Source organism: Ixodes scapularis, unplaced genomic scaffold, assembly GCF_016920785.2.
Source record: "Ixodes scapularis isolate PalLabHiFi unplaced genomic scaffold, ASM1692078v2 ptg001682l_1__unscaffolded, whole genome shotgun sequence".
Classification (NCBI taxonomy): Eukaryota; Metazoa; Arthropoda; class Arachnida; order Ixodida; family Ixodidae; genus Ixodes; species Ixodes scapularis.
In genome coordinates, this window is record NW_024610184.1 from 189,934 (window position 1) to 214,835 (window position 24,902).

At 46.3% G+C, this 24,902-nt stretch overlaps 1 pseudogene; it reads left to right on the top strand.

The window, feature by feature from the left end:
- The first annotated feature begins 4,423 nt into the window (after nucleotides 1-4,423).
- LOC115325402 overlaps nucleotides 4,424-24,902 on the top strand; it is a 53,990-nt pseudogene continuing 33,511 nt past the window's right edge.

Below are 24,902 nucleotides of genomic sequence, written 5' to 3' on the forward strand. Positions count from 1 at the left end.
ACATGTAGCTGTACAATCTTCCTGTAATGCCGAAATGTCGTAGCCTCTGGAGAATTGTTGCATCTGGTAAAGCGTCAAATGCCTTGTGCATATCTAGGAACACACAATACACTGTCTGGTGAGATGCTCGTGCCTCTTCTAAAGTGGACGCTAGGTCGCCAATTGCATCGGCAGTGCTGCGTTTAGCGCGAAATCCACAAAGTTCATCAGGCAGCGCACCTATTGTCTCCATATACCAGGTCAGCTTACGTAACACAAGTCGCTCCATGAGCTTTCCTACGCAGCTTGTAAGCGAGATGGGACGGTACAAATCAAGTGATTGCGCTGGTTTTCCTGGTTTGCGTATAGGCACAACAGTAGATGTTAACCAGGCCTCAGGAATCTTAGCTGTGCGCCGTATAGCATTAAATGCCTCTGGTATGGCCAAGTACTATGATCTGTCAAGATTTCGTAGTGCGTGATAAGTTACCCCTTCAGGTCCTGGAGCACTTTTCCGTCGACACCGACGCAATGCGAATTCAAGCTCTGAGATCGTGAAGTCTGAATCGAGAGCAAGGGGAAACCAGCTTCTATTATTCGCACTGGATTCCTTACCACTCTGGTAACCTGGAGGTAGTGGAATGGGTTTCGCGAAGGCGTCAGCAAGTAGTTAAGCCGTCTCCTGCATTGAATGGCCAATACCAAGTGTTAGACCTGCGATTGGATGAGTGGGCATTTTTCTCGATGATAGTGTCTGGGCCATCTTCTATGCACGTGAGATGCCTGACGCTAATCTAAGGGAAGAGCAAAGTTGGTCCCATTGGAGCCGTTGGAGCCGGGATGTGTGCCGGCGGAAAGCCGCATCAAGTTGTCGGTGCCTTATCCAATCTGCGGGATCGCTCGTTCTCCGAGCTGGTCTCTGGGCTCTCCTCCGGGGCGCCCGCAGTTTGAGGTACGTGAGGTCGGGACTAGGACGGGTGATAGGAACACGGATCGTTTTCGTAGCCTGGGATACAGCGTGAGCGATTGCAGAGGATGCTTCTCCCGCAAAGTTAACCACATGTCCTTCCATCTGAGCCCTAAATGCATCCCAATTGGTGACGCGTACCTCTTTGTACATTGGCGTCGGAGGTCTCGGTGAAGTGATTATTATGGGAACATGGTCGCTTACCCATGTATCGGGTTGAGCATTCCACTCTGCTGTATATTCGGTGAAACAAAAAAGAGATCCACGACACTCTGTTTAACTCCCGGTCTTACAAAAGCTTCAGTTCCATCATTCAGCGCTTGAAGGTGTAAGGACGAGGCTACAATCTCCAGCTGAATTCCTCGTCGTGTACTTTGCGTGTCTCCTCATAGCTCGTTATGGGCATTAAAATCTCCACAGATAAAAAGGTGCCCCGTAGAGACATTTTTTATTTCTCGTAGCTCTTCGGGATCCCAGCAGACGTTTGGAGGAACGTAGACACTAATCATAGAGAAGAGTTCTCCTCTAGAGCGAACTGTCACACCGACGTATTCCGCTGCTCCTTTTGCGATTGAGGATAGGTCGAGGGGTTCTTGATGAATCCTTGCCCGGACAAATAGTGCCGCCCGAGACTGGCCGTCGCTTCGTTTTGATGCACTTAGGCATATCACATATGGCCCAAGTCTGCAGTCTTCAAGAAGAATACGTGGCTCTTGAAGTACCAGAATGTCTATTTTGTTTGTCAGAAGGTGCTGGCGTAGGTCAGGAAGGCGAGATCTAAGGCTACGTACGTTCCATTGGAGCACAGTGGGTAGTTTAGGTTTTCTACTTTGGGGCTTTCGACATCTTTCGTCGGGGCTTACTGTTGTTTGGTGAAATAGCGGTCCAACTGGTCAATGACGAATTGGACCGCCCATTGTAGACCACATGCCCATGGTGTTTCTAGGGGTGGGAGAAAAGAGCATGAAATATGTGCAGCGGTTCTGATAATGGACAGCCAGTCCACATCTGGAGTCGGTAACGAAAATGGCTTTGGATTTGTAACATTCGTTATTGGAGGCTTGAGATTGCAAATGTTCTCCTGAGAAGGCGGATGTGCTTGGTGACTATCGCAGTCCATTTTCGCCGTTATGGGGTCGTTGCTGGTTGTAACAGCCTGCTTTTGTGGAGGGGACTTTGGTAGAGTGCGGGTCGACTGTTGAATTCCTTTTGCTATCATTGAATATGTAGTGCCGGTGACGTATGCTGAGGCGGATGTTGAAGCGCATGATGCTGGAACAACTCCTTTAGCTTCCGGAACACCAATTTTCTCGGGCACGATGTGTTCCTTTGTTGTCACCGTCACCAGAGCTCTTTGGCAAGGGGTCGAAGCGCCGTCCTCCGTGGGATTATTTTTGGGGTTCTGTATTGCTGCTCGAGCAGTCCGGAGATCGACAGAGTTCACCTTCGAGTAGTAAAGAATGTCTCGTTCATTCTTCCATTTCTGGCATTTTGGGGATGTTGCCTCATGCTGTCCTCCGCAGTTCACGCATTTGATAGACGTGGAGGTGCATTTCTGTTTTGTTTTTTCGTCAATTGTTGGATGCTTCTTAGCGCATCGGCTGCAAGCAACGGAACGCTTGCACGTGACAGCGTAGTGTCCGAAGCCTCGACACCGGTAGCATTGAGTCGGTCGGTGGTGGAATTACATCGCTGGATGCAGGACTCGCCCAAGAAGAACATGGCTTGGAAGCTTGCTTCTACGAAAGGTGATCCATACGCACTCAGAGGAGCCGAAACGACATATTCGAGCGATCTCCGTATCAGACTGGAGTCGACCAGCAATTTTTGTTTCAGGAAGTGCTACGTCGACGTTCTTGATCGCACCTTTGACTGTGGGACCTGCAAGGCCCTCGTACGCCTTCACTGGAAGTCCGCAGAGCCGTGTGCATTCGAGCAGGGCTCTTGTGGTGAATCCATTTCTCAGATTCAGGGCAATTACGTTCAGACGCTCATTTGGCCTGATTTGGACAATGCACTTGGGGCACAGAAGTTCTAAACCGTCTGACAGCTTTAGGCTGCTTAGACTGCTGATGCGGTCACCTTCTTTTGTTGGCACAAATATTACGGAGAGGCTTTCGGTCCGAGGGGCGTCCTTTTCCAAATCTTGACTGGATGTTTCCTTGTACCAACGTTTTCGGGGAGCACGGGCTGGATACCATTCACCGCCGTCGTCAAGAGCAGCATCCGAGTTCAGAATCTCGCCGTCCGGAGAATCCTGGGCGTCCATTATGATTGGGTCATTGTCCGTAGTTGGAGGAGTCTTACTAATGGTGGCTTCGATGCTAGGGCTCAAGTTGCTATTCTGATTCGCGTTCTGGTCAGCGTCGTCTTGGGTGGCGTTAGGCATCATCAGCCACCGGCCGAAGTGGTTACCCACTCCAGAACGAGGCGGAAGACGTTGTAGAGGCCTCTTGGTTAGTTGGGGATGCAGGGATGACGAAGATTGAGTGAGAAACAACCAAAAACGCGGAAGTCTGAAAAAGCTGGACTGCTGTCAAGGTCGTTTTCTTCTTCCTTCCAGTGGCAGGCAGGCTTGCAGGTCGAGCAGGGAGTCTAAAGATGCACTATGCAAGCATTTGTTTCGTGCTGCTGAGCGGGTGCTGAAGCCAAATTCCGAACCAATCATTTGGACCCAGAAAAGTGTTTGTAATCAATTGGTAATGTAGTCTGCAGTACAAAGAAAGTTCTCCTGCCTACGCTTGACGTTACTTTTTCAGTGTTGCTAGTAGGAACTTTCACTCTGAACAACACGGTGAGAACAAAAAGTGTAAATGAAACAACTTCGCGAAAAACAATTACTTTGGCCCAATATATGGGGTTGCTATTTGAGCGATGTTTATCCGTTAAGAAACTTTTTAGCAAATCGGAGACTATGAAGGAATACGCCGGAGTTCCCCTTTAACCACCAAAGTAAATGCGCCAAATCCGCCCCGCTACTCAACTTGGTCGTCTGCGTCGAGGTCCGCCGTTCACCCTGACGAGTTTTTGGGATCTATTTTTTACAGAAAGGGAGCTACGGTTTTTGATTTTCGCAAGGTAAATCCCACCTGATGGAAACATCTTTGACGAGAAATTAGGATTTCTATGTGCCGGCGCCAATTCTTATGGCCCATTTTAATACTTGCCTCGGTGTTTGAGACACCCTGTATATAGAATAAAGCAAGGGAAGTGTTTTCGGCGATGTGTATATATTTTATCAAACGATCATAAAGAGCTAAAACCACTGTCCCATGTCACTCCCTGTATTATAGTAATAAACATACATGGTCATTTTACATTGCCCTTTTACCACATAACTTTCTGTGAGAGCAATGCCATTGCTCACACTCTTTTAGAAAGGGTAAAACCATTTTGAACATAATAACTCCCGTTCCGCGGCCAATAAAAATACTTATTTATGAAAGGATTTCTTTGGTGGCGCATCAGAAAAAGGCAATGTTGGGTAAAGTGAAAGTTCTGCCACGTTCACTATGTTTTGTTTATTTCGCAGGGTCCGATAATCAAGGTGGCGACGGTGTTTACACAGCCTCGCTTATTGGTGACAGGAAACGTGGGTTGTATCAAGTTCAGGCTGAAATTCGAGTATTTGAAAAAGTGTCACATAAGATGAACCTTCGAGGAAGAGATTCCATTTCTCAATTCGTACAAAGTAAGTTGGAACTCCCGTTTTATCCTAGAAAACATGAGGGATTCTGACCGATGCGAAGGATTGTGACCATTTTACGTTCCAGTACAGGTAGCGTTTCTACAACTGGCTTGAGGTTCTGACAGACCAATTGGCCACCGAGGAAATCCACACCTTGAAAACAACGAGCTCCCTGTAACGCCGAACAAGAGCGCAGCTCTTGGGGAGGAGCAGGGAAGGGTACTGAGGGTCACATGTTCTGGGGGGGAGGGGGGGGGGGTCACGTGACCTTGCCTTGGCGGGGTCACGTGACCCCGGAGAGGGGGCCCACTTGGGGGTCACGTGAACCCCCCCCTACGTGACCTCGGGGAGGGCGTCACGTGACCTGAAGGTCACGTGACGCCCAGGTCACGTGATTCCCAGAGAAATTGTTCCGCTAAATTTTGCGAGGAAATTTTTCTGCTAGATTTAGTGGGAAAATTTCCCGCTAGAAATAGTGGGGAAAATTTTCCGCTAGATTTAGCGGGAATAGTTTTCCGCTTGATTTTGCGGGGAAATTTTTACGCTAGATTTAGCGGGAAATTTTTCCGCCAGATTTAGGGGGGAAGTTTTCCCGCTAGATTTAGCGATAAAATTTTCCGCTAGATTTAGCGGGGAAATTTTACGCTAAATCTAGCGGGAAAATTTACCCATAATGTACCGCGCTGTTACGCCGCGGCGACAGCGTCGGCGACGGCGACGCCGCTCAAGCCGGAGACGGGCGCCTAAGAGCTGCGCTCTAAAAAGCAGACCCCGGAAGTTATAATCGGGATGCTGTTGTATTGATGTTTGTATGTGCCGTGTATGTGTATATGCTCAATAGCAGCGTTTACATGAATACAACTTCAGCGCATGGACTCCAATCATCCGTCGAATGAAGCACGATTGAAGTCGATGCACTAATGGCAACGCTTACATGAATGCGTAACAAACCCTACGCCAAGGTGGCGCCGCGCCTTGGGAAAGCACAAAGTTAAGGCTGCGTTCCTGGCACCAGCTGCACCAACTGACGAGGTTTTCCGGTGCTTCGGACGCGGAGACCCTTCGACGCTTTCGAACATCTCTTCCGCTGTCTTCGTTGCCGTGCAAGAAGCTTAGAGACGGAAGGAACATTGAAACTCCAGTGTTTTCGCTTCCCGGCCATTGGGCCACACCGGATCAGAGGCGGTATGCGTGCGCACGCTCTGGCAATGGTGCATGCAGCGCGTCTCGAACGTCTGCGTGGTTAGCGTCCTGTCTCCCCCAGACATCATAAATGGTCCCGAAGTGGCAGGAAATGACGTCACAAAAGCCGGAGTGTCACGCCTCCGGATGTCGCGATCCTGGCGGTTGGTCGTAGAAATGCTGGTGAAAATCTCGAGCGAATACGAGTGCCGCTGTCGTCACGGCAGCGCGTCTTCTAGCTGCCGCAACTTCTTTGGAGTGCCACTCTGGAGAGCGACCTGCATCCGACCATTTGTATGCCACACACACCACCGCTGCTGGGACGCCACCAGGATTGCGACTATCGGCAGCATGACACCTCTATGACGTCATCGAGCGGAAATCGAGGGACCACGTTTTTGAAGTCGGTAAACACACCAGTCGGAGACCCGTTCCTGGCACCCTATCCTGGCAAGTGACATCGTTTCCAACCGCTCTGAGGACGTCACTGCGCTTCTCCATGCCAAACCCCCAAACCCCGACCGGATTCCGAGGCTGAAGGCTCCGTCGCTGGCAGGAACGGCAGCGCAGGAGCTGCTCGTTCTGCGGTACCATGCACTGCTCGCAGCTCGCGGCGCCGTTCGTGCTTGCGTCCAAGCCTCTAAGGACTCCTTCCGGCGCGCAAGTCGTGCATAGCGAGGCTTGGACGGGGGCCGCACTCCGTCTAGGGACTAAAGTGCGATTCGCTTCCCTAGCGCATTGGGCCGCTTACATGACTGCGTTGAATGCGACAACTGGATTTGATGCGACTAAGTCGCGTTGTTGTAAATGCGGCTGATGTATATGCTCAGCTGATACTGGCGTTGTGTATCTACATATGTGTATAATAAAGCTAGCTGAATGGCCCAAAGCTCAATGGTGGCGTTAACAAATAAAAATATTTTTGTAGCACATGAATTGGGCGGTACCTAGCGCTACCTAGCCTGGAATTACTCTGCTTGACTCTGGCATCTAATGGCGAGAAATTTAACCCTCTTTCACGTTATGCGATAATCTCTGCTTAGCGTGCAACAATGGGCCAAGTAGGCCGCTTAGAATTTGCTTTTTTGAGAGCGGCTTTTGGTTTCGCGAACAGTTTACCACTCCTTCGTGGTGAGCGGTGCTGGCGAAAAAATTGTGGCTCAAGGAATACCAAAGGTAAGACGCAAAGTGCGCGGAGTACCCTGGTATCGATTGTCTGCGTTTAACACCGCAGTGCTGACGACGAGAAAACTGAGTGAGCGCTTTTGAAGCGTAAGTTTCTTTACCTGCCGTTGGAAATAAATACAGTCTACGGAAAGCATGTGTTGGGCTTTTATTTGCTGCTCCTTTCACCCAGTACAATAGGCGTAGCGTCCTCGTTAAGCCATATTGAGCTCGATTTGCGCGAACTAGGGCCATCTTAATGATATGCAGGTGTCGGAGGAACTTACCTTGCTCCCCTGCTTTCAGGACGAACGTTTTTCCCTTTCTGCACGAGCATAGGTTGCAAGAGCGTTCCTCCCTCTAGGAACGACTATATAGACCCTTTTTTCTACGAGTGTACGTGCTCGTTTCGACTGCCAACAGTCGGTCTGTCTACAACGCGATCAAGTTGTCTAGGCATACTCACGCTCAGAGAGCGGAGTTTGTGCTAAAGGGCAAGTGATTAGTTTGTCTGGCCAGCACGTACCTACTTTTAACCAGGCAACTTAGGGGAAAATTAAGTAATTGGCGATGAACCGCAGTGGATGCAAAATGCTGAGTTTTTAGTTTCTGCCGTTGCTCCTGATGCTCCAGAACTACAGAAATAGAGACGCGTCCTCGACTGTTCATTTTTCTTCTACTTTGAAACTTTCCTCTTTTCCTGCCTCAGTCTCGGGCTAAGAACAAAATGGTTAACATCCACCAGCTCGCCTGCGCACTCGCTACATTATCATTCCAAACCTCGTTTTATGGCCCAGCTCTTAGGCACCCATTTCCAGGTTCAGCGGCGACGGCGTCGCCGTCGGCTTCGGCCTAACCTCCCGGGTTGCATTATGGGAAGTTTCGTTGCTAAAGTTAGCGAGGAATCTCTTCCGCTAAATTTTAGTGGCTAAGTTTCCCCGCTAAATTGACGTCAAGTGACCTCAAAACCGACAAAGTTTCCGCGCTAAATTTACCGAGGAAACTGACGTCACGACTTCGTGTCACGTCACCCATGAACGAGTTCAGCGGCAGGAGGAGAGGAGGAGGAAAGGAATGGAGAACGCAATGAGGAGAGGGGAAGGGTGCTGAGGGGGAGGAGCGACAGTCTACTTCATGCAAAAGTACAAAACGGGTAGATGATATACGCACAAAACACACAAATACAAAAACGATTCAATAATCCTGGAAATATGAAACAAACCCCCAGATCACTGGTATTTCACATATTTAGAGAATATTTTGTTAATCTATATAGATAAAATACCAGTGATATGGCGGTTTGTTTATTTCCAGGATTATTCAATCTTTTTTTCTGTTTGTGTGTTGTGTGCGTACACCCGTCAAGGTGACCCCTATGACGTCACGGGGGTCGCGTGACCTAAGAGTGGGTCACGTGACCCCACGGCTTCGCCGACGCCGACGGGGACGGCGACGCCGCTCAATCCCGCAACGGGCGCCTAACCGCTCATTCACACTGGAAGCGGATCCGCGTTCGCCTACCGGTTGCGAACGCGGTTCTACAAAGATCCAGTACAATTGAACGCACACTTCATGTCATCGAGTGTACGTGTAATTGCTCTTGATCTTTCCACAACCGCGTTCGCAACACTTTGCGAACGCGGATCACTTAAAAGCATACATTCAGCACACATCAGAAAGGTCAGCACAATCGAAAGTTAAAATTCAGTTCAATTCTCTCCACAACTATTTGTCATTTAGAGTAGTGGCTCACAAAAATTGAAGCGCTTATGTTTTCTGGAGCCAATCGACTTACGTCCAAGAACTCATTATTCTCAAATCATCAATAATTTCATTTTGTTGCATTGTAACAGTGCATTTCTTGTGGTACGCACTGCGCGTAACTGCATACAAATCATGATTTCATGGCTTAGTGAGCGAGATTGGATATAAGTGAGCCAATTTAATCAACCAAGTGTTTATATATTTTGCGTATACCACATTGAGGCGTAAACAATTGCAGATGCGGATACCAGGAGTGTTTTTCTCGGATCTGTGAACTATCAACACCAAGGAAGTACGCCCCAATTCACGAGAACAGATATCAAAACAATGCCTACGTTTGACTGGGATGTAAGCTCTAAAACCCGTATCAATAGTAGTTTGTGGGCCTTTTTATTGTCACTATACTTTGTTTCATCTTAAGTCTGGCTGAAACTGACTTTACCAGATGATAGAATCAATCAAACAACGTCAATATCACCCCACATGATGTTCGTCATGCTTATGTACCTGCTCTATCAGGGTTGAACTGTCACGTACAAGTAAGGCCTATTGCCTTCAGCTTTTTCACGCTGTTTAATTAAACCCATATCCTCGCTGTGGCGACTTTGTTCAAAATTACAGTAAACTAAAGTATAATATTTTAAGAAGCGCCAAGCGTGGTGAGTATCTAGTTTCTCGTTGTCATTAGTCAACAAGAACGCCCCGGAACAAATCATGAACATGAAGATTGAAGAAGAGTTTACGCAATCAGTAATGTGCTGCGCATATAAAAATATACCTTAATGTTAAGGTAATTGTACCTTTGGTAATTTTTTGTAGTAAATCCTTACTAGGAAAAACTACGCTTTTTGGGATTTGCTTTCAGGAATACAGAATAAAATAAAAAATTAATGCGTAGAGTTTAGCACTAGCATGTGGAATTATAAACTAGGCACATCAATACATTGACAAAGCGCTTTAGTATAAACACAAAGGCGCTAAATTATATTTTAATGATTCTGGACAGCTGTTCACTATAAGGCTGGGTTAACTAAAAAACGAAGGGAGCTGTACTTTACCTTTGTAAAATTAAATAAGTAGGATTACACTATTCACGTTTTGAGTGTTTCACTTTCTTTACAGCAAGAACGCGCGAAGATTATGACTGTTTAAAAAGTGTGTGGGACAAAAAAAAAAAGAAAAAAAAGCTCGCGTAAAGTTTTATGCTGAGAAGGGTCGGAAAATCTGAAGGTTACCGACGTTGGTACATTTGGTTCGAAATGTCGGTTTTTCCTCCCCTATGCGTGTATCTTTTCGTTATAAATAAATATTCCATGTTAGTTTTCTTTTTTTTTTTTGTTTTTAGACAGAACGTTTGCATTTATTTACAGGCAGGCGGCAAATATTATTGCACGTTCTTTACTTCTGGGGTGGCGAGTAAATGCTTGTCCCGAAGAGAGGAATTTGTTCAGTTGCTTCTGCAGGTGTGAAATCTATCAAAAACACTTCCATTCATCGTCATGCCGCTAAATATGGGAACATTTTTTCAACACTCCCAAGTTTTACCGTTGAACTGAAAGCAGCAAATATGTTTTATTGCCACATTTGCTCTGGAACGAAAACAATTAGAACGTTTGAATCGAATCGGGTTTGCACACAAATATAATGTTCTTTTTTCCGAATTTCGGCTTTCAGTTCCGGTTTGTTTTCACAAACCGATTGAAACTCCAAGAGTACCGACAATTATTTTAAGTAGCAGGAAAATTGCTGGCACATTACTTAGCTTTTCAACGAGTGATATAATATATGCATTCAAGATTTTTAGGAGCATTTATATAACGACCTTTGAAAAACAGTACAACTTTGGAAATTTGCCTCGTTTGTAGAAGGCAACATAATATAACGATGTAATAAATAACTACATGCGACATTAAAAGCACACATTTTAATAGCAACTTGATATCCTAAGCACTAAAACTACCAACATCGTGAAAATTTTAATTTTTTTCATCATTTGTGAGCATGACAAGGGCCTATTCTTAAATGCTGTAAGAATCGAATTTTGTTTGCAACATCTCAGCTTCATTTGCAATACAACTTATACCCGGTGACATCTCAAGAAAAAAGTTGGCGTATCCATACGGCTCTGTGCTCACTTGTCGGTAGCCGCCTCACAGCATTATTCGCTTTGCAAAATAATCCATGTGAAGCTTAGCTGCAGAAGTATTCAGCATTTTCGCAACGCATTGAAGCAGATTATTTTGAATCAGCTAGATTAGAAATATTCCTTATGCGCAAAATACTAATTCAGTGTATCGCGAGATTTAAGAATTTGTTAGTAGCCGTCGCCAGTCACCGAAGGCAAGCTTATGAAACTGGCATTCAACTGCTCGATCGTCGCTGCTGGATTTGTCTCTTCACTCAGCTAGCTGAAGACGTTTCCCTTCGGGAATTTCCTGCCGAACCACTCGAAGCATTGTATCTTCAAACGTCTACTATTTGATGTGGCCTAACTGCCGAGAAACAGCCCTATATTAACGTGTCAACCTCACTGCCACCGCGACGGGCTTTCGTGTTAACTTCGTTTAGAAGATAAAGTGGATAGTCAAACGTGGCAACGAAATTACGAAAATCCCATCGAAGAAACGAGTGAACCGTTTAGATAAACAAAGGTGAATGACTAATTACCACTTGTTCACACTCTTGGCTGTGTGAACCTGCAAGCACCACCTTTTCCGTCCAGCTGAAATTCCAACGCAGTATTAAATTGCCGCTGCCCTTGGAGAAGACGACGTGCATGTGCCATGCTTTATATCTATTTTATATCTTCTACTAACGGATTAAAGTTTCGAGAAACCGTAAAGGAACTTGACATTTTCTTAACTGAAAGGATAGATATCCTTGAGTTCAATCAATCAATCAATCAATCCTTTATTTCACATCGAAGTTGCAGCGGAGATCCGTGATGGCGATCAGAAAACACACAGCTGAGAATCGCAATTTCGCTATATCAAAGTGGGACTTTGGTCAACGCCGGCTATTCACTTTTCATAATATGGGCCGACAGCATCTGCAAATCGGCCAGCCAAGCATTTACGTTCGAAACAAGCACGGGGCTCAAAGTGCCTTTTGGGAAAAGTGGAAGGTTAGTTCTACAGATGCCGTCATGCAAGCCTAGATGTATTCTGTTGATCTAATAAAAGGGTCACTGCCACGAACGCTCAGAAAAAAAGGTAAAGAATTCGAAGTCGTTCACAGGAATGAGGAAAGCAAATTTATGGTGTCGAGACTCTAGAGTGGCTGTCGACATAAAATAATGATTGAAGAAGAGAACGAATAGAACAGCGCATTCGAGATGTCGGTTTGATCATAGCTCAAAAAATACTGTAATTTTAGAAGAAATAGCATACGTATTGATGCTAGTTTTTGAAGTCGCCTATCATGCTGCCTAGTGCTCTCGCTTGTGTTAGCGTTTCGGAGTCCTCAGTGACGTGTCACCCTCCGCGGAATCTCGCCGTCATTGTCTATCAAATTGATTCAAGAAAACCTAGTACTACCGCTAATAAAGAAAAGGCATATCAGGAGTCAGTACTGAATGTCTATACTAATCTTGATGACCATGGGCGGACGATAGCCATGTGTTGTGCAAGCCACTGCAACCCCAAATATATTGGAACACTAAATAAACTGCCAACAAATAAGATGCACTGCTTTCTGCGATAAAGAGTGTTTCTGTAACGATCACCAATACAACAAATTTACTTCGTCCTTTAGTTAGCTTACATTAACAAGCAAGCATTTTGCGAAACAATCTAAGCACCGTTGCGCCCATGGGTGAGCACAAATCCGAGCACTGATGAGACAAACAGCCAAAATATGAAACATTAGATGCAGCGAAATGTCTACGTGACAAAAAGTTTAAAGATCTAGTTGATACAATAAGTTTCGATGTTAGACACAAATTAACTTGATTTACTTGATTTAGTGGCATAATGTTGCAGCTGGTTTCCAATAAGGAGTGCAGTACAGGTGGCTGGAATTAAGGTTTGATATTAAGATTTACGACCCATCCCCCTCCAACTGGGACAGGTGTGTGATGCCCTAAGGATCGCGAATCTCCAGAGGTTCCAGGTCGATTCAATTTTTGAAGCCGGCGAAAATTGAATTTGCAAAGGTTGCAATTTTCGAACGGAGCCTCGGTTCAAATTTTCAAAGTTCGCCACTTCCGAACACTGCCCAGGTTTGAATTTCCAAGGTTAGCCGCTTTCGAACACTGCCTCGGTTCAAATTCGCAAAATTCACCACTTTCGAACAGTGCTTCAGTTCAAGTTTGAGAAGTTTGAAACTTTCGAGGTTTCTACAATGTTGAGTTCGACGGTCTTGAATATTCATTTTTATTCTTCGTGTTCAAAAAAGATGAAGGTTTCAAATTTCTTTCAAGTAGAAGTTCGCCAGGTTCGAACACCTTGAACCAGACAGGGAGCCCACAGTTTTGGATTCGAGAGCTTTGTCTAGCAGAATTCAAGCGAGTGATGAAGTACCCTTTGTCGAAGGTTTAGAGGGAAGCAGGCAGAGTTGTCGTCGCCATCAGCTTGCTGGGTCGCGGAAAATTTTATCTACTTCATTTGTTTTTCGAGGCTTCGAAATAGCTTTCTACAATTCCGATCAGTTTCACTATCGCATAGGCTTATCCACAGAGTGCGAATGTATTTGGCGGTAATTTGCAGTAATTCCCAAGTGATCAAAACAGGTGAGGTTGGTTCTGATCGTAGCTTATTTTGGATGATTCGGTTCACTTTCAAATCTTGTGACCCGAATCGATGTACCTGAAGTCCCATACATTTCAAAAATGTTAAATAGTTCCACAAGGTGAGCTCAAATTGTTCAAGAGATGCTGATCTTTCGACCGAAAACGCTTCGCCAACAGCCGGCCTCGTTTTACTTTGGTTCGTGAGGTGTCATTGCGTATAGGTGAAAAGAAAATCCACAAATATAATCTCTGATTAATATTGCAAATATTAAACGTATTGCAAAGTATATCGTATAAAAATCTCTGCTCAATATATCGTAGGTCTTTGTCCTAATGTGTAGTAGAGTAGACAGTTGGGCGAGTTGGTAGTTATTGAACACAGTGACAGTTGCGCACACAGTTGCACACACAGTTGCGCTTGCCTGTCGTCTACGTGTTCCTCTTCTCTGTCCTTGTCCCTGTGTGCGCAACTGTCACTATGTCCTAAAGTGTATTTGCCTGATTCTCATCTTTTTTTTAAATATTTATGCAATAACTGCTTTACCCGCCTTTATAAAGTAACACACTTTTCACGATCTGTCCGAGGATCATTAAGTTACTCTCAACGTTTTGCTCTCAAGAATTGCTAATACAAATTATGTTTATCTATCTTCGCAAAGAAAGAAAATTCTAATTCAAAGCTTACGTAACCTATTTCGTTGTCGACTTTACGCTAAACTGCATAGATTGAGACATCTATAAACATACATAAACGGGACAAACGAAGACATAATCAGGGCGTATTCTAAAACTGCATGATTTTCAGGAACATTTGTAGAAGCTGTAGAGATTTAAGAATGAGTTCACGGGAATTCCCACACGCTACAACACGTAGCAGGGTGTCGTGACGTGTTTATGTAATAATGTGTGCCGTTATAATGAAATAACCTTGAGGCATGTTTCTTATTGTATGCATAGAACCCAGTTCCAGCACTAGAAATCGAAATTAAGTTGCTGCCTCGTGGAGGATTCGAGATATTAAAAGACATTACTTGGGACCACTTCGTTCCTGCTCCCGTCAGGGATCTTGAAGTGTATGGCGATCCAAGCATTGCGCGCGAGAACCCACAAGTACAATTGCATTGGACTAGCATGGGATCATTTCTCACTCGAGGTAGAGGTACGTATTCTTTTATATTCCTTTGTTTCTGTGGATTCGTTTCATAAAATACCGTATCACTTTTAAATCAATGTACTATTTTGACTTCGCACTTTTAAAACAGATAATTGAAGTGCAATATAATTTGTCCAAGTTCAGTATTTTTAAACAATATCTAGAAAAACAATGTGCGAATAGGAATATCATTTCTTTTTGACTTGAAAATGTAATAGCGCATTAATAGCAAATACGATATAGCATCGCCAATACTGGAAACTCCTCCGAAAACCCATGGGAGTGGCGGCAAACGGCGACAGCGGTGCCGTTTGCCAAGCGTACATGGAGTCTTCGCAAGCAGACGAATGCATAAAAATATATCAGCTCCGCGATGTTCTAGACGTTGGTGAGCCCCATTTTCCTATCCCAAGAGCTAAAAAAACGTTTATTTACGCTCAGTGTGTTTGTACAGCGATATCCACTGATCGCAGCCGCAACGACAATCAACTTGCACCGTGCATAGAACCATATATATATATATATATATATATATATATATATATATATATATATAGGTGAAGTAAGGTAAATATAAAAACAATGGACCGAGAATGGTCCATTGTTTTTATACAAGAAACAATGGACCAGAGCGCAGTGCACTCTGGGAACTAGTTGGCCACTCAGTTTCGGTTTCGACTGAGCAGCTCCATCTCATGCTATCGCGCCGCGACCGAACGTGCTGCTTGCGTTTTCGATTATCTGCCTTTTCACGAACGTACAAGACACTCATTTTGGAGCGATACAAAATTAACACCGGGGAACTTTCCTTGGTTCCGGAAACACCGGATATTACGAGTGCGTATGCAAACGTAGTAAGGCGTGGCTTAGTCACCTCACCTTTGAGTTCGATTTCAATAATCAAGTCTAGTACCAGTGAACAACAACTGAAATTTGGTCACCTGGAGCCTTACACGTATTTTGTTTGCCAAACGTCCGCTTCTTGTTACTTCATTGGGCGAAAAGCAAACCGCATCCTCACAGGAGTGTCAAAGTTGAGCCCAGGGTTGACGCATAAACTTTTAAGGAAACGCAATAAATTCGACCTCACTACTGCACCAATGTTACTATGATGTCTTCCTCGTGTGATCATGTATCTCCCACTCAAACTTTATCCTGATAGAAGACTAAGTTTTCGCAAACGCTGAGATCGACTAGCTACGACGGAGGCCCTAACAAGCGTCCCTACTCCTCGCTAAGCCTTTTTGGACGAGCTTTTACTGACGCCCAAGATCTGTGCCTGAACGGTGTGTCTAAAATTATCTCCGCATACTCAGGCAGTAAGAAAGCAAACACATAACAAATATTATGGCCACTAGCAACCGTCAAATGTACTTCGAATAATTTCGTTCGTTTGGCGCACCGCATAATGCTTCGTGCCCGTCCGGCGTACTTCAGGCGAACGGTGCGACGTTTTTCACACAAGTGCTCGACTTGTGCTTTCTTAAAACGGTTTATATGTGCGAATTTGCCTATACGATTGCAGGATAACGTTATGCGCATACGCGATGTTGAAAATTATTAAAATGCAAGGGGTGGGGACCGTTTCGTGCAGTGCTGCGAGTCAGTACAGATGAGAGATAAGAAGTGAGCTTTTCAATGGCGCCTCCGTGTTTTACCTCACGTACTCGGGCGTATTAATAAAAGAGTAATTGCGAAAAAGTAATATTTCGTCTATGGACGCACGAAGTAAACAAACTTCCTGATCAACAACACTAAGGTAAAGGCGCGAGCTCGATGTATGCATACTTATTGGTTGCTGCAGCTTCTTAATTCGTACACAAGCAAGATCCCCGAGCTTCGCAGCGTCGACATTCCCAGCACTGGCTGGTCCACATACCTGGAAACGCTAACATGAAGGCTCAAGTACAAAAATACAACAAGCATGTGTTAAGACAATCTATACGTCTCAGGCTTGTGCTAAAGCTTCGAGGTTTGGCCATTAGGGTTAGTTTAGAGACCACAAATGACGCTCTCGGGACCGGAAAACGACGACGTGTCGACGTGTCAATCGAAACCAAAACCCTGCCACTCTTCTCCCTGGCCAACTAGTTCCCAAAGTGCAACGCGCGCCGTGTTGCATGTAGGGCTTTATGGAAGTAGTCTATAGACCTGTTCTGTGTACTCTCGTCTCCAGCCACCTAATAGGCGTATCCGGTATTGGCGAGGAGAAAATAATCCAACGTTTCAACCTGCAAATAGTTAAAAAATAAAGGGGAGGCAAAACGAGAAAGTGTGACGTTTACGCTTATATCCTAAATGCCTTCTATTGGTGTGGCAAAGGCAAAACAATGTTTTCCCCCATACTGGAAGTGACGTCAATTCAAGATGGCGGCACACTTGCAGAAAAGGTCTATATTGAGTGACAGGTTAATCTCCTATAATCTTCAGGAAGGAGAATAATGACGCCTGTGCAAATCCGCGGGGCACAAAGTAGGATCCTGATAAGAGGGGAGCCCCTTCTTTTCCTTCTCTCTGGAGGGCATGGGAAATGACTTCATGTGCAAGCCACGTATGCCTGCCTGAGATTAACCGCTTGAGCCGCATTCATCTGTTTTGGAGGTTCTCTTCGGACTTGAACGTATCAGGATGTGGTTTAACTATCGATTGTTAAGTTTGAAGATCTCCTAGTGTCTTCACCGTGTGCATCTCGAGAAGCTCAAGGAAAATCTGGGAGGCACAAAGGAGGATCCTGATAAGAGGGGAGCTCCTTCTTCCCCTTCTCTCTGGAGGGCATCGGAAATGACGTCATGTGCAAGCCACGTATGCCTGCCTGAGATTAACCGCTTGAGCCGCATTCATCTGTTTTGGAGGTTCTCTTCGGACTTGAACGTATCAGAATGTGGTTTAACTATCGATTGTTAAGTTTGAACATCTCCTAGTGTGTTCAGCGTGTGCATCTTGAGAAGCTCAAGGAAAATCTGGGAGGCACAAAGGAGGATCCTGATAAGAGGGGAGCTCCTTCTTCCCCTACTCTCTGGAGGGCATCGGAAATGACGTCATGTGCAAGCCACGTATGCCTGCCTGAGATTAACCGCTTGAGCCGCATTCATCTGTTTTGGAGGTTCTCTTCGGACTTGAACGTATCAGAATGTGGTTTAACTATCGATTGTTAAGTTTGACCATCTCCTAGTGTGTTCAGCGTGTGCATCTTGAGAAGCTCAAGGAAAATCTGGGAGGCACAAAGGAGGATCCTGATAAGAGGGGAGCTCCTTCTTCCCCTTCTCTCTGGAGGGCATCGGAAATGACTTCATGTGCAAGCCACGTATGCCTGCCTGAGATTAACCGCTTGAGCCGCATTCATCTGTTTTGGAGGTTCTCTTCGGACTTGAACGTATCAGAATGTGGTTTAACTATCGATTGTTAAGTTTGAACATCTACTAGTGTATTCAGCGTGTGCATCTTGAGAAGCTCAAGGAAAATCTGGGAGGCACAAAGGAGGATCCTGATAAGAGGGGAGCTCCTTCTTCCCCTACTCTCTGGAGGGCATCGGAAATGACGTCATGTGCAAGCCACGTATGCCTGCCTGAGATTAACCGCTTGAGCCGCATTCATCTGTTTTGGAGGTTCTCTTCGAACTTGAACGTATCAGAATGTGGTTTAACTATCGATTGTTAAGTTTGAAGATCTCCTAGTGTGTTCAGCGTGTGCATCTTGAGAAGCTCAAGGAAAATCTGGGAGGCACAAAGGAGGATCCTGATAAGAGGGGAGCTCCTTCTTCCCCTTCTCTCTGGAGGGCATCGGAAATGACTTCATGTGCAAGCCACGTATGCCTGCCTGAGATTAACCGCTTGAGCCGCATTCATCTGTTTTGGAGGTTCTCTTCGGACTTGAACGTATCAGAATGTGGTTTAACTATCGATTGTTAAGTTTGAACATCTCCTAGTGTGTTCAGCGTGTGCATCTCGAGAAGCTCAAGGAAAATCTGGGAGGCACAAAGGAGGATCCTGATAAGAGGGGAGCTCCTTCTTCCCCTTCTCTCTGGAGGGCATCGGAAATGACTTCATGTGCAACCCACGTATGCCTGCCTGAGATTAACCGCTTGAGCCGCATTCATCTGTTTTGGAGGTTCTCTTCGAACTTGAACGTATCAAAATGTGGTTTAACTATCGATTGTTATGTTTGAAGATCTCCTAGTGTTTGAGCGTGTTCATCTCGAGAAGCTCAAGGACGGAGAGGATCAGCTCTCCAACGAGCCAGCTGCAAACCAAACAGCATTCCCGGACTTTCATTAATGCTCTGGCTGAACGTATTAAACTTATAAATAAAATATGGTTATTTTTGCTCTCTTTCAATTTTTGTGCTGAAGCCTGATTCCAAAATTACAACAGAGATGTGCTTGATTGAGTGATTAGGAAGAGACAGGTGCTTTCAAAGCGGAAGGTCGGGGAGTGTTTGTGCCTGACGTTTGTGGTTGTTAAATCGTAGTCTGAAAGCCACCCAGGTAGCACAGAGTTCTGGCCCAAAACTTGGCTTTTGTCTGGGAGTTTAGGGCATTGAAAAGCCCGAAGAAACCAAAGTAGAGCCAAACCTCACCTCCCTTGGCAACAGTCTGTGTATTGCGGCCCTAATTCGACAAACAAATGCCAAACTAAGGCTTCACTGCCTTGTAGTTCGGCTGTCATCTGGCGTCTTTGGGCCTAAATCGCCCAACAAATGCCAGAGTTAGGCTTACTGCCAGGTAGTTCGGTAGATATTTGGCATTTTTGGGCCAAAATGACGAAACTAATGCGAAAGTTAGGCTTCACTTTTTGATAGTTCGGCTGTCATCTGGCACCTTCGGGCCAAAATCGCCACATATGTGCCAGAGTTAGGCTTACTACCTTGTAGTTCGGTTGACATCTGGCATCTTTGGGCCCAAGTCGCCAAACAAGTGCCAAAGTTAGGCTTCGTTTCCGATAGTTCGGCTGTCATCTAGCGGCTACGGGCCAAAGTTGCCAAACAAGTGCCAAAGTTAGGCTTCGCTTCCCGATAGTTCGGCTGTCATCTGGTAGCTACGGGCCAAAGTCGCCAAACAAGTGCCAAAGTTAGGCCTCGCTTTCCGGTAGTTTGACTGTCATCTGGTAGCTACGGGCCAAAGTTGCCAAACAAGTGCCAGAACTAGGCATACTGCCTTGGAGTTCGGCTGATGAGGTATTTGATCTACGCGAGTGGTCTTCATCTTAATTAAATAGAAATGAAGTTTTATTTGGCTGGCCACTTTATCTTATTTTGCTGACCCAACTTTTTGCGGTGCGATCTAGTCGCGAAGAGGCTGAGCCAATCAACGGTGTTCGGAGCGAGAGTTTTTGAGGAGCGACTTGTCAACGAAGACGTTGGACTCGCTCATCGCGCACGCCAGAGTGACCATCTCATTATATTTTTTTTGCGATGCGATTTAGTCGCACCGCGCGACTGCTTACATCCCCGGTGTGAATGCGCCTTTACGAAAAGTGCTGCCATCGAGCTTGCGCTGCGCGAGACTGATGTGCGCACGTCTCCTCAACAGATATTATCATTAGGTGGCGCATTGCAAAAGCGAGCGGGGCTCATGTGCGTGTCTTATATTGTGATTGAGCACTGTCAAATCCTAGAGATAACAAAGAGCGGAAACGACCGGAGCTCCGTGGCGCCGCTCCCGCATCACACTTGGGGAATTAAAATGAAATCCCGGAACTTGTAGTATTTTAGCGTGTTGGTACTTTTTAAACATTTCTAAAGTGGAGACACATAAGGGACGATACAGACAGAACAATCTTTCAGCTTCAACAACATTTATTTTCGTCTTCAAGCTCAAGGCCCACCCGCTCCGTGGGAGTACCGGAAAGGGAAATCTTGGGGGAAGGAGAGGAAGCGAAGGAAGTTTACGCGATCCCCCTGTCCTGCTGGGCCAGGTACATCGGACAAACGGGACGATGCCTCAACGACCGACTCCGAGAACATCAAATGGACGCCGAAAGATCTGCTTCTCAACACCCGATGTCATTCACTGAAGAAAATGTCCCTGCTGCGCTCCTAATTTCACCGGCAGAAAAGCCATTTGAGGCCACTGCGAGCGAGTTGGGAAAGAAATAATTGAGGCCTATCGGATGGCGACAAGCCCGCGAAACATAAGCACCCCTTCCATTTGGCTCTCAAGAAAGGAGATTATCTTTCTGAGGCCCACAATGGAAGCCGAACGCTGACAGACTAGGCAAGGCGACAAGGTCACCGGTAGAAGCGGCCTTTCATTCCGTTCCATTTCATTCCAGAGAAGGGCTGGGATTCCCCCGTCCCTTATTTCCCTACTGTTGAACCAGGTCGAGATACACTCTCTCCTCTGTAACTTTGGCTGTACAGCAGAGTTTTTTTTTTTATAACTTGTTTTTATTCGTTTTGTTTACTCTAAAGCACCGAAAATGCGGAGGGAGCTTAGCTGCGTTGTTGATGCCCCTTCGACCTTGCCTTTTGCAAATCCTCCCCACCTGCTTTTTTGTCTTCGTGTGGCTGTCAGCGAGAGTGACACCCGCTTGAAGCAAATCAAAAGGGTGGAGCGAAACGCTTGACCTCTCTATGTAGGACGCGTAGGACAAAAACGTTTGGACGAAAATTTGTCACGCGACAAATTTTTGCTGATGGGATCTCTGGGGCTGTTTTCCTTCGCCGTTTGCCTAGTTAAACAAATGGGCGGGCCACGTAGGCCCGGTTTTCGAAATACAATCTTCAGTGCTCTGTTGCTTTCGTGCGCTGCAGACGCCGCTGTGTTTTTTCGCTGTAAACGGCCGGAATACGTCCATGCCAATGTTTTGTTAACAGGAATTTTAGAGCGCAGCTCTTAGGGGCCCATTCCCGGCTTAAGCGGCGTCGCCGTCGGCGTCGGCGTCGCCGTCGCCGTCGCCGTCGGCGTAACCAAGGTCATCCCAAGGTCACGTGACCCCCAAGGTCACGTGACCCCTCCCAAGGTCATCTCAAGGTCACGTGACCCCACGTGACCCCCTGAAGGTCACGTGACCCCTCGAGGTCACGTGACCCCTTCCAAGGTCATCTCAAGGTCACGTGACCCCAAGATGACCCCACGTGACCCTTTGAAGGTCACGTGACCCCCAAGTCACGTGACCCCTCTGAGGTCACGTGACCCCCGAGGTCACGTGGTCGCCTCCCCAAGGTCACGTGACCCCTTTCAAGGTCATCTCAAGGTCACGTGACCCCACGTGACCCCCAGGTCACGTGACCCCTCTGACGTCACGTGACCCCTCTGAGGTCACGTGACCCCCCGAGGTCACGTGACCCCTCCAGGTCACGTGACCCCAAGGTCACGTGGGGGTCACCTTTGGGGTCACGTGGCCTTGAGGTCACCCCCAGGTCACGCCTCCCCGAGGTCACGTGACCCCCTCCCCGAAGTCACGTGACACCCCCCCCGGAGCATATTAAAGAATGAGGGGAGGAGGAGGAGAAGGGGGAGGGGTCTACCCTCCCCTCAGTACCCTTCACTCCTCCTCCTCAAGAGCTGCGCTCCAATCCGGCGTTACAGGGATTTGTAAACGGCTTTCACTTTTTTTCACCGGAGTTCGTGCAATTTTCGTGATGTGTTTGTTGGACACGCTTCGACAAAAACTGCTCTTCGCCGACGACGAGACGTCAGTTGAATGTGCGCAACCTTCTTTCTCGAGTGTGTTTGTGGGGTGCCTAATTTGGATTATGCATCTATCAAGGACTACATGATATCGCTCTTTTATCAGTAAGTGCACTGCAAGCATGCTTCTGATAGTAGTCCTACTTTCCTACGAACCTCCGCAGTTTTTTGTGTGATGAGTTTTGCTTGGCTTGAGGACAGTGTTAATTCTGTTTTATAATTTGCTTTTCGTTTTAAAAGAGAAGTGAGATCTTTGTAAATATGTCGAGAATACACTGTGTGTAACAATAGTGGTTTAATAAACCTCTGGGAGTGATCGAAAAAGTTTTATCTGTCCATATATGTGATTCGATATGCAACAATTGATATGAAACGTACACATACTTGCACGACGTTCGGCCAATACGGAGCAGACGCATCGTAGAGTATTCGGACAATATTGCGCGAACGCTAGGCCGGGCCAAAACGGCCGTACGGCAATGCTTGCCGGATATCGAACGGTGGTGCAAAACTGGACGTCTGAATAATATTGGAACCAAGTTTCGGCCGGTACTGTCACGATACTGCAAAGTATTGCCGTGCTGCTTGGGAACGGAGGTGATGACACCTGACCATCATGTTTCCAACGCTTATTTAAGTTAATTCTCTTCTGGGGCGCATGAAAGAGCACTTCTGTGACACACCAGAGATATTCCAAACTTGGGGAGGCCTCTTGGCTTCAGTGGGTAGCCAGAGAAGAGCCACACTTCGACATGAACCGGAATCGCCAAATTAAGATTTACTGCGGCAGTTATGGCTCAAGAATGGCACAACATTGGCACTCCTGTGTCGGACCAGAGAAAAGCCAAACTTTGGCATGTCTAAAATACGCAAATTAGGCGTTGCTCTGGCAGTTTTAGCTGAAGTATGGCACCAACTTTGGCGCTCCTCTGGCGGACCAGAGAAAAGCCAAACTTTGGCATGTCTAAAATACTTAAATTAGGCATTGCTCTGGCAGTTATGGCTGAAGTATGGCACAAACTTTGGCGCTCTTCTGGCGGACCAGAGAAAAGCCAAACTTTGGCATGTCTAAAATACACAAATTAGGCGTTCTCTGGCAGTTATGGCTGAAGTATTGCAGCAACTTTGGCGCTCCTCTGGCGGACCAGAGAAACGCCAAACTTTGGCATGTCTAAAATACCCCAATTAGGCGTTTATGTGGCAGTTATGGCTGAAGTATGGCACCAACTTTGGCGCTCTTCTGGCGGACAAGAGAAAAGCCAAACTTTGGCATGTCTAAAATACCCAAATTAGGCGTTGCTCTCGCAGTTATGGCTGAAGTATGGCTCCAACCTTGGCGCTCTTCTGGCGGACAAGAGAAAAGCCAAACTTTGGCATGTCTAAAATACCCAAATTAGGCGTTGCTCTGGCAGTTATGGCTGAAGTATGGCACCAACTTCGGCGCTCCTCTGGCGGACCAGAGAAAAGCCAAATTTTGGCATGCCTAAAATACACAAATTAGGCGTTGCTCTGGCAGTTATGGCTGAAGTATGGCACCAACTTTGGCGCTCCTCTGGCGGACCAGAGAAACGCCAAACTTTGGCATGTCTAAAATACCCAAATTGGGCGTTGCTCTGGCAGTTATGGCTGAAGTATGGCACCAACTTTGGCGCTCCTCTGGCGGACCAGAGAAACGCCAAACTTTGGCATGTCTAAAATACCCAAACTAGGCGTTGCTCTGGCAGTTATGGCTGAAGTATGGCACCAACTTTGGCGCTCCTCTGGCGGACCAGAGAAAAGCCAAACTTCGGCATGTCTAAAATACCCAAATTAGGTGTTGCTCTGGCAGTTATGGGTGAAGTATGGCTCCAACTTTGGCGCTCCTCTGGCGGACCGGAGAAAAGCCAAACTTTGGCATGTCTAAAATACCCAAATTAGGCGTTGCTCTGGAAGGTATTGCTGAAGCATGGCTCCAACTTTGGCGCTCCTCTGGCGGACCAGAGGAAAAGCCAAACTTTGGCATGTCTAAAATACTTAAATTAGGCGTTGCTCTGGCAGTTATGGCTGAAGTGTGGCACCAACTTTGGCGCTCCTCTGGCGGACTAGAGAAAAGCCGAACTTTGGCATGTCTAAAATACTTCAATTAGGCATTGCTCTGGCAGTTATGGCTGCAGTATGGCACCAACTTTGGCGCTCCTCTGGCGGACCAGAGAAAAGCCAAACTTTGGCATGCCTAAAATACACAATTTAGGCGTTGCTCTGGCAGTTATGGCTGCAGTATGGCACAAACTTTGGCGCTCTTCTGGCGGACCAGAGAAAAGCCAAACTTTGGCATGTCTAAAATACAAAAATTAGGCGTTGCTCTGGCAGTTATGGCTGAAGTATGGCACCAACTTTGGCGCTCCTCTGGCGGACCAGAGAAAAGCCAAACTTTGGCATGCCTAAAGTACAATATTTAGGCGTTGCTCTGGCAGTTTTGGCTGCAGTATGGCACAAACTTTGGCGCTCCTCTGGCGGACCAGAAAAACGCCAAACTTTGGCATGTCTAAAATACATAAATTAGGGATTGCTCTGGCAGTTATGGCTGAATTATGGCACCAACTTTGGCGCTCCTCTGGCGGACCAGAGAAATGCCAAACTTTGGCATGTCTAAAATATTTAAATTAG